The sequence below is a fragment of the Poecilia reticulata genome, chromosome 7, assembly GCF_904066995.2.
Source record: "Poecilia reticulata chromosome 7, P_reticulata-male-v2, whole genome shotgun sequence".
Lineage (NCBI taxonomy): Eukaryota > Metazoa > Chordata > Actinopteri > Cyprinodontiformes > Poeciliidae > Poecilia > Poecilia reticulata.
This window is the reverse complement of record NC_088836.1, coordinates 31469071-31481545: the sequence shown is the minus strand read 5'-3', so window position 1 is coordinate 31481545 and position 12475 is coordinate 31469071.

Genomic DNA, 12475 nt, shown 5'->3' with positions numbered 1-12475 from the left:
ACTCTGTATTTAAACATTAGATTTTTCTTTTTTTTTTTTTAAAGTGCCTTGAGATGACATTTGAAGTGAAATTGTGTTAAAAGTTGGAGTGAAAAGAGTTGAGCATTTGTTCATCATTTCGTTTTTCATTTATTTATCGGAACAGACTGATTAGCCGGAGCAGCTGCGGTTTCGGCTGCACCCTGAACTCACCTCTCTGACCTCCTTCCCAACAGCTGAGTCCAAACCAACCGAACTGTCAGTCTGTGTGTACAGAGAAGTCTGACAAAACAATATGTTTCTCTTTCCCCGACACGGTTTGCAAACCTCACACCAGCATTTCTAATTCCACTACAAAAACAACAAACTGCATTCAAAACTTAGATCACATGTTTTCTTGGGAGGTGTGAATAAGCTGGAACTGGAAATTAAATGTTCATTTTGCTTCCTAAATGACCTCCCAGGGACTTTTCTCAAATATGTCAGTCTTATTACTAATCAGGTAATAACCGACTCAAACATCCCCCTCCAGAAAATGCATCAGTTGAAATTAAAAGCCCAACAGCAGTTTGTAAATGTAGAAAAATGAATGCGTGTATGCGTTTCTGGTTTTTATGTGCTGTGTGTTAGCGATGTAGCAAAGTTAAAGTTCCAGTTTCAGTTTAGTATTTTCTCCCTGAGATTTGTTTTCTCAGAAAATGTTCATGTTGGGTAAACTTGGAGCTGGACGAAACGGCTGAAAAACATATCTAAAATACTACCAAACTTTCTCTGTGTGTGTGTGTGTGTGTTTTCTAGTGGCCCAGCAATAACATTTTATTGGCAATTTCACTGTTGTGTCTTTGTGAAAAAACAATAAAATAATAAAATAAGTAACTAATGGGGTAGCTTTTCTGATCTCATCCACAGTTTTCCCTCCAAAACATTTTTTGTTTTTGTTTTTAAGCAGTTATGAGGAACGGTGGTGAAACCTGAAACTGCTGCTGTGCAAGTTACTTAACAGGTTGTTGCTAGGTAACCACAAGTTACTCAACAGGTTGTTGCTAGGTAACCAAAGAGTGAGTTAGATAGTTGAAGTCACCAACCTAGCTGAGCTGTTTGGTTGTGAGGGGATGAGCTGCTGAAACCTTTCCTCTGACTACATCTCCCAGAATGCCGTGTTTCCAACATGTTACACCCCCACAGGGAAAAGCAGGTACAGACGAGGTGGATATTTTAGGTCATCTGGTATAAATAATTATTATAATAATGGTATAATAATAATTATAAAAGGCCTTGATCTGCTGCTAAAAAGCAACTATAAAAGACTGAAACAAGCCCACAACTGTGTCACACCGCACAGCAAAGAGTTGTGATTTATTCTCAGTTCGCACCGCCCACTGCAGAGCCGGCGCTTTTTATAAATCAGTGTTTCCTTCTGACATCAAATGATGCACTGGTCAATGCATCACAGCTGACACAGACAGGCAAAAGGAAAGCTCAAAAATAGAGGCAGTGATCAACAATCATCCAGTTCAAACTCTGAGCTGGCGGAGGAAGTAATTCATCCATTATTTCAGCTGCGTTGGTGCAGAGAAACAACTAAATAATTCAGGACATCAACATGGACTGTAACTGGCCCCCAATGATAAATCACCAGTAGAGCCAGCCTGTAAAGTATTCCACGTCTGGTTGAGCATGTTGGCCTCAATATGTTCTAATTTTACTATTGAACTAAAACATTTTGTTTGTGGTACGTAAAAACTCATGATTACTTCAGAAATAGCATTTTTATTGTCTTTTGACCTCCATTTTTTCCATCTGATGCATAAAACATCTGGATTGACACAAGCTGCCTCAAACGTGCCGTTAAACCAAGAAACCTGTTGAAACTAACAAACAAATGTGATCGGCTTGTGATCTACTGTTTACTATATTAGCTAGAGCTAACACACTCAGTAAGAGCTAACACTAGTAAGCTAACAACATTAACAGGAGCTAACACACTTAGCAAGAGCGAACACCATTAAGCTAACACCATTAACAGGAGCTAACACACTTAGCAAGAGCTAAAACCATTAAGCTAACACCATTAACAGGAGCTAACACACTTAGCAGGAGCTGATGATAAATTAAAACTAATTAGTAAATTATAAATTATTTATTAACTTATTTTATTTATTATAAATTATTTAAAGTGAGGGGCTTTAAGTTATATTGTAATATATTTGAGAAAATGTTTTGACCCTGATGCTAACCTTCAACAGCTCAAGTTACAAACTGGAGCTCTTTGCAGTTTTTTGGTTTTACATTTCCAGCACAAACAACTTTTTTTTTTTTTTTTGGCTGGACAGAGCTAGCGCTGCAGCACCTAGCCCATGTCAGTGCAAACATGGCAATGTCCTTGAGACAATATTTTATTTAAATATATAAAAACTAAGCCTATAGTTCTGCGTTTCTCATAAAATCTATCGTCACAAGCAGCTGTGGATCACTTTAACAAAAGAAGCATGAGGTCAAAGTAACCTGGGTGAAAATTAAGCGATCCTCCTTTTATCTTACACACTTCCCTGTGCTCGGACGGAGCACCAGGAAGCTGAGGCTCGTCCGCATTCCTGACCTCTTCAGGAAGAGGTCAGTGAATGTTTCATCTTCAAGTATCTCTGCTGAATAAAGAACCCAAACCTAAATCCAGTGACCTCGTCTTTCTCTGTGCATTTCAACCCCAAAGACTCGTCCAGTTTGTCTTAATGGGTTGAACTGTCATGTCAGATCCATGTGCTCTCCGTTTGCTTACCGGAGATCATTGCATTAAGATCACAGATTACATTAAGATCACAGATTACATTAAGATCACAGATTACATTACATCATCGTGACTACGTTGCCTGCTGGCTCCTCAACATCCTGCATCACTTTTTTTTAAAACACAAACAGATGGGAGGTTACAGATTCCAAATAATCAGCCTGTGGGGTGAATTTGCTTCCTCATAAAGTAATTGTTGTAATGAATTATGGCTTCTGCAGTGTCTTTCATATTCCCAGATGGTGTATATTAAACCCAGATCCTGCTGTTTTTCTAAAAGTAAAGTCTTTTCTCTGTCATCATCGTCCTGCAGTAGGTGCTGCTGGTTGCTGGACTTTTATTTGCCAGTTTTTATTGAGGCTTCAGACTGCAGAGTTTTGCATCATAATTGATTCTCAAGTGCCCAGGTCACTATTCCATCCATCCATTTTCTTGCACCCTTGTCCCTCAGTGGGGTCAGGAGGTGCTGGTGCCTATCCCCAGCTATGACGCTCCGGGCGAGAGGCAGGGTCACCCTGGACAGGTCGCCAGTCTGTCGCAGGGCAACACAGAGACACAACCATGCACACACACACATTCACACCTAGGGACAATTTGGAGAGGCCAATTAACCTGACAGTCATGTTTTTGGACTGTGGGAGGAAACCGGAGTACCTGGAGAAAACCCACCATGCACAGGGAGAACATGGAGACTCCATGCAGAAAGACCGGGGCCGGGAATCGAACCCAGAACCTTCTTGCTGCAAGGCAACAGCTCTACCCACTGCGCCACTGTGCAGCCCTGTCCAGGTCACTATTGGCACAAAAATGGATTCGACAGTTAATATGGCTTTGACCAAACCACATCTACCCGTGTCTCTGAACTTACCTGGTTTCACATCTTGATCTCTTGGGAGATTTTAGGTTCTTCCAGAACCACATAGCGGGACACGGACACTAAAAACCTCCATGTTGGATTTCAGCTGGGAGAGCAAACCACTGTATGAACGTTTGCTTAACCTGTTGGTGAACCCAAAAGCAGAGAATCTCTGCATGTTACTGTTTACATCTGGACATTTTACGCATGTATCAACGCTGGAGGGGAAAAAGACGATTCTTTTACATGCCATCGATAGCTGCACAGCCGAGGTGGAACAACAAATGAGACCTGGAGATGCATTTATCATTAATTCAGTGTAGTGCGCCACAGGAACGTGGAGACCTTCCTCTCTGACTAAGAGCCTAAATTCCGCTTTCGTTTTGACAGACTTGTCCCAACATGGCTGCGTCCTGGGCTGAACCTTAAAAAACACATTTTCTTTCAGTGCTTTGCAGGTTCTTGAAAGCTGGCTTAATAGATTTAGGTAAGAGTGAGACGTCACTCAGGAATAAAGCTGTATTAATATGTGAGCTTGTTTCGGCATGAAGAGCCACGTCCGTCCTGCTGTCTGTCTCTTTGCAGCACGTCCATTAGGAACCTCTCCCATTGCTTCTGACAACCTTTTCTTGCCTCTCTGAAAAATAAATTAGACACACTGCTGCTTTCACACAGCCTGCCAGACTGCTTCCTCTTTGTTTTTAAAGATAGAGAAGAAAAAGAAAAACAAGAAAACACCTAAAATGTCATTCGGGTTTTTTTTTTTCACCATTGTTTTAAAGAAGTGGAGGTTTGGTTTCCAGCCTGTCATGTTACCGTCGCTTTTTGTTTGTGGCAGCATTTACAGGAGCAGCTTGATGGATGGCAACATGTGGGAGGATGAAATGCTTAAATATCAATCCAAACGCCTGACAAATATTACAGGAAAATAACAGCAACTCTGAACAATATCAGAGCTGAATATTAGAGCTTTCACAGTTTCTTTGCTCACAACTTTTTTTTCCCAATCTTGGCATTTATGTCGGCTGCACAGTGGCACAGTTGGTAGAGCTGTTGCCTTGCAGCAAGAAGGTTCTGGGTTCGATTCCCGGCCCCGGTCTTTCTGCATGGAGTCTCCATGTTCTCCCTGTGCATGGTGGGTTTTCTCCGGGTACTCCGGTTTCCTCCCACAGTCCAAAAACATGACTGTCAGGTTAATTGGCCTCTCCAAATTGTCCCTAGGTGTGATTGTGTGTGTGCATGGTTGTGTGTCTCTGTGTTGCCCTGCGACAGACTGGCGACCTGTCCAGGGTGACCCCGCCTCTCGCCCGAAACGTTGGCTGGAGATGGGCACCAGCAACCCTCCCGACCCAACTGAGGGAAAAAGGGTGCAAGAAAATGGATGGATGGATGGATGGCATTTATGTCTCAGTTATACATGATACAGGGTTTATCTTTCCTCATAAATACAACATTAATAAAACATAAATGCTCAGTCTGGCCTCAGTAGCGCCGTGTTGACCTCTTGCTTTCTTGTTTATTGAAATCTAATCTTTATCACCGTTTCTTATTCCCTCCTTGTATTAGATGCCACATTGTATATTAATTAAATATTACAGTTAGTATGTGATCAGTTTCTCTCTCTTCATCATCTTTGATCATTAATGGCTGCAAAACAGCAACACAACCGTCGCTTTCTTTTGTTATGAAGAAAATCTGCTCTCCAGGTTTGCTGAAGTCTGGCACAATTAAACATTTATGGAACAAATAAAATGGGTGATTATGTAGATTTGAAAGGAACATTTACAGTTTATTTAACTGCTTCCATGTTCCCCATCATTCTGAACTTTTGTCTGACTCAAAGTTCAAGGATTTTTCTCTGAAAGACTCCGGGTGTCAGGGACCGCTTCATCTTTCTGTGCATGTTTTATTTACTCAGATTTAACTGAAGTGCGTATTCAATGCTTAAATATCAAGGTTTATATCTAATAAAATAAAATAAAAAAAACATTTTAAAAAATGCTTACAATGGTTATTGTATAATTGAAAACTTTGGCATTTGCCTGTCTTGCTTTGATTTTACAAAACATTGTAGTTTTAGTGGTGCAATATTTTGAAACAAGTGACCATGTGAAGATTTGAGATGAAAAACTGTTGCATAAACTGAAAGGCTGGTACAACATGTCATGATTTAAATGAGTCAAACATGATTAAATCAGTTTGATTCAATATTTATTGTCCTTTCTGAATATAATCTCTCATAAATCATATATACAGCAAAGACTGAAAGAAACTTAATATTCAGTTTTCAATGTCATAAAATCAGCAAACATTTAAAAAATATATGACAATTTGATGAAAGCTCACCAGCTTCTGAATGTAACATCTTTTTATTTTTTAAATGATTATTTGAGTGACTGTTGTCGTTCCACAGTCCAGCCTTCTGCAGACGATGAAAAATGTCTAAAAATCAGCGACTTCCTCAAGCTGCTGATGGATCTGCTGCTGGGGTTTGTTTCTGGGGACGGTTGTTCAACATTTTATTAAAATATTCTGTCAGTATTTAAGCATCTCAACTTGAAATACAACATTTCCACATACTTTATTTTAAACTACAATATTAATTTTGGATTTAGCAGCAGTTGTTTCTCAACGGTTAGCATCAACGTGTTTGTTTATTTACGATCTGAAAAAATACGCCTTATATGAAAATACCTGACTGCATCCATAATCCTTCTACTTTAGTTTTTTCTGCACCTCTGTAGGTTTGGGCTGAATGTGAGGAATGAATGTCAGGTTCCTCTGTGCATCACGATGGGATGAAATGTGGTTAAAGCTTCTCGTTTCAGACTCAGCAGATTGAAACTCGTGTTTCAGCTCCGCCGTGTTGCTGGTGTTTCTCCACATCTCCTAACACGTCAACAAAACTCCTGCCAATACTTCCTCCCTCTTTCCAAGAACGCTGTCCAGTCTGGTTTCCCTGGGATCCAGGATGTTCTGGATGAGCAACTGGCATGCAATCAGGCCTTGCACAGCAGTTTTCTGCATCCATCTACCAGGATGTACAAATCACTTTGCAGCTGCACAATGGCTGGAGCCAAATACCAAGAAAAAATGCTTCCCCTTCTCTCCGGTCGGTTTTGCTGTAGCATACCTAGAGGCGACAGGAAAACAATCTGAAAAACTAATTTTGTCACATGCACTGTGCAGGAAATGTCTGATATACACAGAAGTGATTCCATCAAGTCTTGCACTGGCATATCATGCAGGGCGTGAAATGTTGAATATTGCTATGTTTAATTTTTCAAAGGTGTTACCTGAAGGTGTGATCCAGATCTTTATTCTGTTGCATAAACATTAAGTGGCCTCTAATTTCACTCAGGTGCCTTTTCTTTCTTTCAACTGGTAATAAATTACATAGAACTGGTTTGAGTTTTCTCACTTTTTATTAAATACATTAAGAAACGGCATAAAAAGTTTGGCGTCACGAACAGGATTTTCAGTTTCTGGCGTCGGTCTGCGTTGGCCCACATGGATCCCATGCAACTCTGTGATCTTCACCGCAGTGTGTGTAACAACACACATCAAGCAGAAACCTGGAATCTCTCCTTCAGCACCTCTGCAAGCAGGAGACAAAGATCTTCTTCCAGAGACACTGATTTCATTTCTCACCCTCCTCTGAGCAGAATTATCTGCCGAAGCATTTGTCAAGACAACGTGTGTGAGGAGCGAAGACAAGTGCTGCAGAGCTTCTCGGAGATGCATCATTTCTGCTGGGATAAGGAATAACGATGTAAGCCTGACTGGTAGCAGATCAACACTCTGCAGGCATGAATGCAGTTCAGGAAGTACATCTGTAATGTTTTCCTCAGTTTAGTTTTTACCTTTCTTTGAGAAAGCAGTTGGAGAGCTGCGATGTATTGGTTGAAGGCTTTGGTTATTGATTAAATATGTAAAATGCTTCATGCTACACTGACATCACTAACAGTTGACCAAACTGACATTCAGGCCGGTTTCTTCCAACTCAGTGAAAGTTTGATGCCAATAAATAGTTTAAATTTCTGTTTTCAAAATTGCATTGAAGGGATTTAAAAAGTTTTAAAACACCACAACTTCATCACAGCATATAGTTAATCCATGAATTTGTTATTTAAATTAAGAAAATATGTCTCTGTGTCTAATATTCTCTACCAGCAGGAAATCACTCATGGTTGTTTTGGTTCGGTCCGGCGTTATGATCTCATTTTTCAGCTGGTCCAAACGGAAACAGAACCAAAGTTAATGGAAAAACGTGATATGGAAAGTCTTTTGAAAACATACAAATAAACTGAAATATATATAATGTCATTATTTAACTCCACAATTCATCAAAATATAAAATGAAAATGATAAGCAATGCCTTTAATAAGTGGGACTGAATGGAAGTAGCCTGGACAAAATGGATGGGGATGAATGGGTGAAGAGGAAATAAACTGGGATCTCCTGCTAGCATGTTGAATATTGATGGAAAATAAATATTCAGCAGTGGTGCTTTGGTTAGGACCTTTATCTCCCTTTGCAGTGGCCATTTTGGGTGGAGTTTACATTTTCTCTTCCTCTCTCTGTGTGGGTTTCTCTGCGTTTTGCCAATCTAAAATGCTTTTAAGCATGGTGGTGTGTGTGGCTGTCATATCTCCCAGTGACTGCTGGGATAATGTAAACAGACCCCTGAACTGGATTAAGCAGGTAAATAAAATGGGCTAATCAGCTAGCTGCAGGTTTGTGCAACATGCTGCTAGTTTCACAGTCCCAAACAAAACAAAGAATAATTTTAAAACTATCCTACTCCCTAAACTGCACTCATTAACTTAAACATTTTTGTATTTTTTCTCCCAAACACACCTTGAAGCATTTAGAAGTTTATGAACATCTAATTATTTAAAACGTTGGTGTCTTTGCGTAGATTGGACTCGTGCATGAATGAGAGGAGTTTGGCGTTTTGAAGCCATGTTGGGCAGAGTTAAAATCAACCTGCTATTTCTTTCTCTAAACCAGAACAACGACGGTGTGAACATCTGCTGCTGCTGGCCGTTTATACAAACACATACCGTGTTTCCCCGATAGTAAGACACCCCCGATTGTAAGACGTATCGGGGGGGTCGGCTAATATAAGCCGTACCCCGAAAGTAAAACATATGTACCCCGAAAGTAAGACATATGTCTTTCGGAAAAACACGGGGGTATTGCCGCCTCCTGCCTACGTCCGCGCCGTCCCCCTCTCCATATGTCACCGCGCCGTCCCCCTCTCCATACGTCACCGCGCCGTCCCCCTCTCCATACGTCACCTCTCCATACGTCACCGCGCCGTCCCCCTCTCCATAAGTCACCGCGCCGTCCCCCTCTCCATAAGTCACCGCGCCGTCCCCCTCTCCATACGTCACCGCGCCGTCCCCCTCTCCATACGTCACCGCGCCGTCCCCCTCTCCATACGTCACCGCGCCGTCCCCCTCTCCATACGTCACCGCGCCGTCCCCCTCTCCATACGTCACCGCGCCGTCCCCCTCTCCATACGTCACCTCTCCATATGTCACCGCGCCGTCCCTCTCTCCATACGTCACCGCGCCGTCCCTCTCTCCATACGTCACCGCGCCGTCCCCCTCTCCATACGTCACCGCGCCGTCCCCCTCTCCATACGTCACCTCTCCATATGTCACCGCGCCGTCCCTCTCTCCATACGTCACCGCGCCGTCCCTCTCTCCATACGTCACTGCGCCGTCCCTCTCTCCATACGTCACCGCGTCGTCCCCTGCACTTGTCACTGCCGCCTCCTGCTTAAAATACGGTAATTCACACAGGAGACTGTGATACGGAACCACAAGCAGTGCTTATACCGTATGCTATATTTGAACACAATACTGTTCAGGTTGTTAATAAATGTTAATTTTATGGTTAAAACAAAAAAATTGACAATTTCTTTCCAATATAAGACATACCCCAAAAGTAAGACATAGTGGGGCTTTTGGGGATAAAAAGAAAGTAAGACACTGTCTTACTTTCGGGGAAACACGGTAGCAGACCAAGACTCTGGGAAAGCTTGTTAGACTCTTGTTAGAGTGCAATCACGATTCAAGTTAAATGCTAAATGTGCTTGAGAACATCTGGCATGAGAAGCTCTCCGGATGCCCAGAAGAAGCATTTTGTGGAATCGGCGTCAGAGCTGAGAGCGATGAGCCTCCAATGTGATAAATTATAAAGCTCAGGAAAGAAAGAACAGTGAATATCTGACACGGCGTGACGCACAACGCTAAGGAGAAATGCTGCAATGCAGACAGTGACTCAGTTGATATTTAGAGGTTTTCAGTGTCTGAAATATTCTGTTAATAAATGTATTCCAACTTTCCAATATTTTTTAGGTAAATGTTAAAGGATTTGTTGGAGTTTATTTGCTATTAAACGGTTATTTTGTTCTGATAGCCTTGCTCAGGTCTTAGTTTTCATCCGTTTCCTCCTTGGTTTACTACATTTTATATTATAAACATGATCAAGTTTCCTTCAAAATACAGCGTTTCTGGTAATTTACTCTTAAACTGCAGTAACACAAAATCTTGCCAAGTAGAAATAAGACAAAGAGTCTTTTCAATAAGATATAGGAGCTTGTTTTAAGTCAATAATTTCTAAATAATGATAAAATGTTCTGCTTCCACTGGCAGATTATTTCACTTGCACTGAAACATTTTCAGTGTCCTTCCAGTTTTTCACTGAAATCCACACAAAATCAACAGATCACATTTTATTTGCGCTATTGTGTAATTGTGTGCGGAGACACAATATGAATTTATGGAGTATGATCTTCTTTTATCTTCTATGCTCTGATTTATATCAGATAAATGGGGAGAAAATACTTTAGAGTGCACATGTTCATCAATAAATAATAATAAAGTCACTGCTTTCTAATTTTCGGCTCCAGTCTGGAACAAACTTCAGAGTAATTGATCCTTGCTATAGAAACCCATTAGTTCTACTGAGATTTTTAATGATTTGTCATGTAAATGTCAAACTTAATGGCAGGAGCTGCGGAGGAGAAAGAGAATCTGTTCACACTTTGCTGCCTTACTTTTTCTGATGAGGCGTTTAATCATCGGGTTTTTACCGAGCCACCTCGGTTACCTTGAAGATCCTGAACTCGACCTGATCTCACCTCCTTGAAGAACAAATCCTACGCCACAGTCCATCACAGCCTCCAGGTGACAAACTCTCTCATGCACAGAAATAGTGGGAGGTCATACAAACACAGGCTGTTGTTACACCAATGTGTCCTGCCTTGATGCTGCATGAAGCCTTGATTTAGTGAAGTCAGTTATGCCGTTAGGATGCTGATCTCCTGATCTCTGTTTGGTACAAGAAATCTATGGAAGTAAATATGTGCCATCAGAATTTGAATAAAAAATGCATCTGAAACTTGACTGTTGTATATTTGCGCTTGATTTTTCAATAAAAAAAAAAAAATTCAGTGTCATTTGTACATGTTTGCAATTTTCATATGTTAAAAAAATTCACATTCGTATTTCAAAGTGATTAAATTTTCAATATATATATATTTGTGTTAAAAATATTCAGCATATAAAAAAATTCAACAAGTTGAATTTTTAGGACACTGAAAATATTGCATTTGAATTTTTAAAAGTTGAATTTTTTTATATGCTGAATTTTTTTAACTGAAAAAAAAAATATATATATATATATATTGAAAATTTCATCACTTTGAAATAGGAATGTAAATTTTTTTAACATATGAAAATTGCAAGCATGTACAAATAATGACACTTAATTTTTTTATTGAAAAAGTAAGCGCAAATAGACAACATTCAGGTTTCAGATGTATTTTTTATTCAAATTCTGATGGCACATATGTACTTCCATAAACTACAGACAGAAAGCTCCCAGCTGCCATCTGAACTTACATGGGGGGGTCGAAACTGAAACTGTTGACTTTAACATTAAATACACCTTTCTCAACAGGTGAGGGCGCACTTTTTCCGTCTATAATCAGACATTTAAGCGACTTGAAGCCATTCCTCCCTCCCTGGCACCTCCAGACCCGGGCCCCCATCTGGCCAGGTTCGGGGGGGGGGCAGCCGCCTCCCCAGCCCCCCCTATAGCTCCGCCCCTGCAGTAGCAGCAGTTCACGTCTCACCTATCGATCAATAGTCTTTACCCACTTAGATACAGAGAAATGCCTGACTAGTCAGGATTAAAAAGACCTCATATTGAATTTAAAGTCGATGTGACATCACCTGGTCAGGTAACCTACTAAACAAAATCATGTTTATACATCTGGCAGATGACTTTAACAATAGCACTTGACAAAATGCAATGTCCGTCACGGTTTCAGTTGTTGTTTTTAATGATTTCTTACTTTTGTGTTTTTATGATGTAAAACATTTTGAACTGACTTGTTGCTGAAATGTGCTATACAAATAAACTTGATTTATTGACATTAGAGATGTGCCGATCAGGTTTTTTCCTGCCGATACCAATCACCCATGAGGGCCGATCACCGAAACCGATCACATAATAACAATTTTTATTTTTTTTTATCATAAACACTACCGGTTACATTGTGTGGAAAAAGGAACCATGAATTCACCTTAATTTAGACAAAAACTTGTTTTTAATAACTTTTTCCAAGAACTAAACAAAACAGGCATTGTGAAAATTGTACTGCGATCAATAATACTATTTTTAACAGACTGATAACATATGGAGGCTCTGAAGAGGCTAAATAATGCAGAGAGCCAAAATAAAACCTCAACAGTGCCAAAAAAATTCAAGTATAAAACTTAACATTCAAAGGCAAAAACAGGATCCATTACAATAAACAATCCTGAGTTACTGAA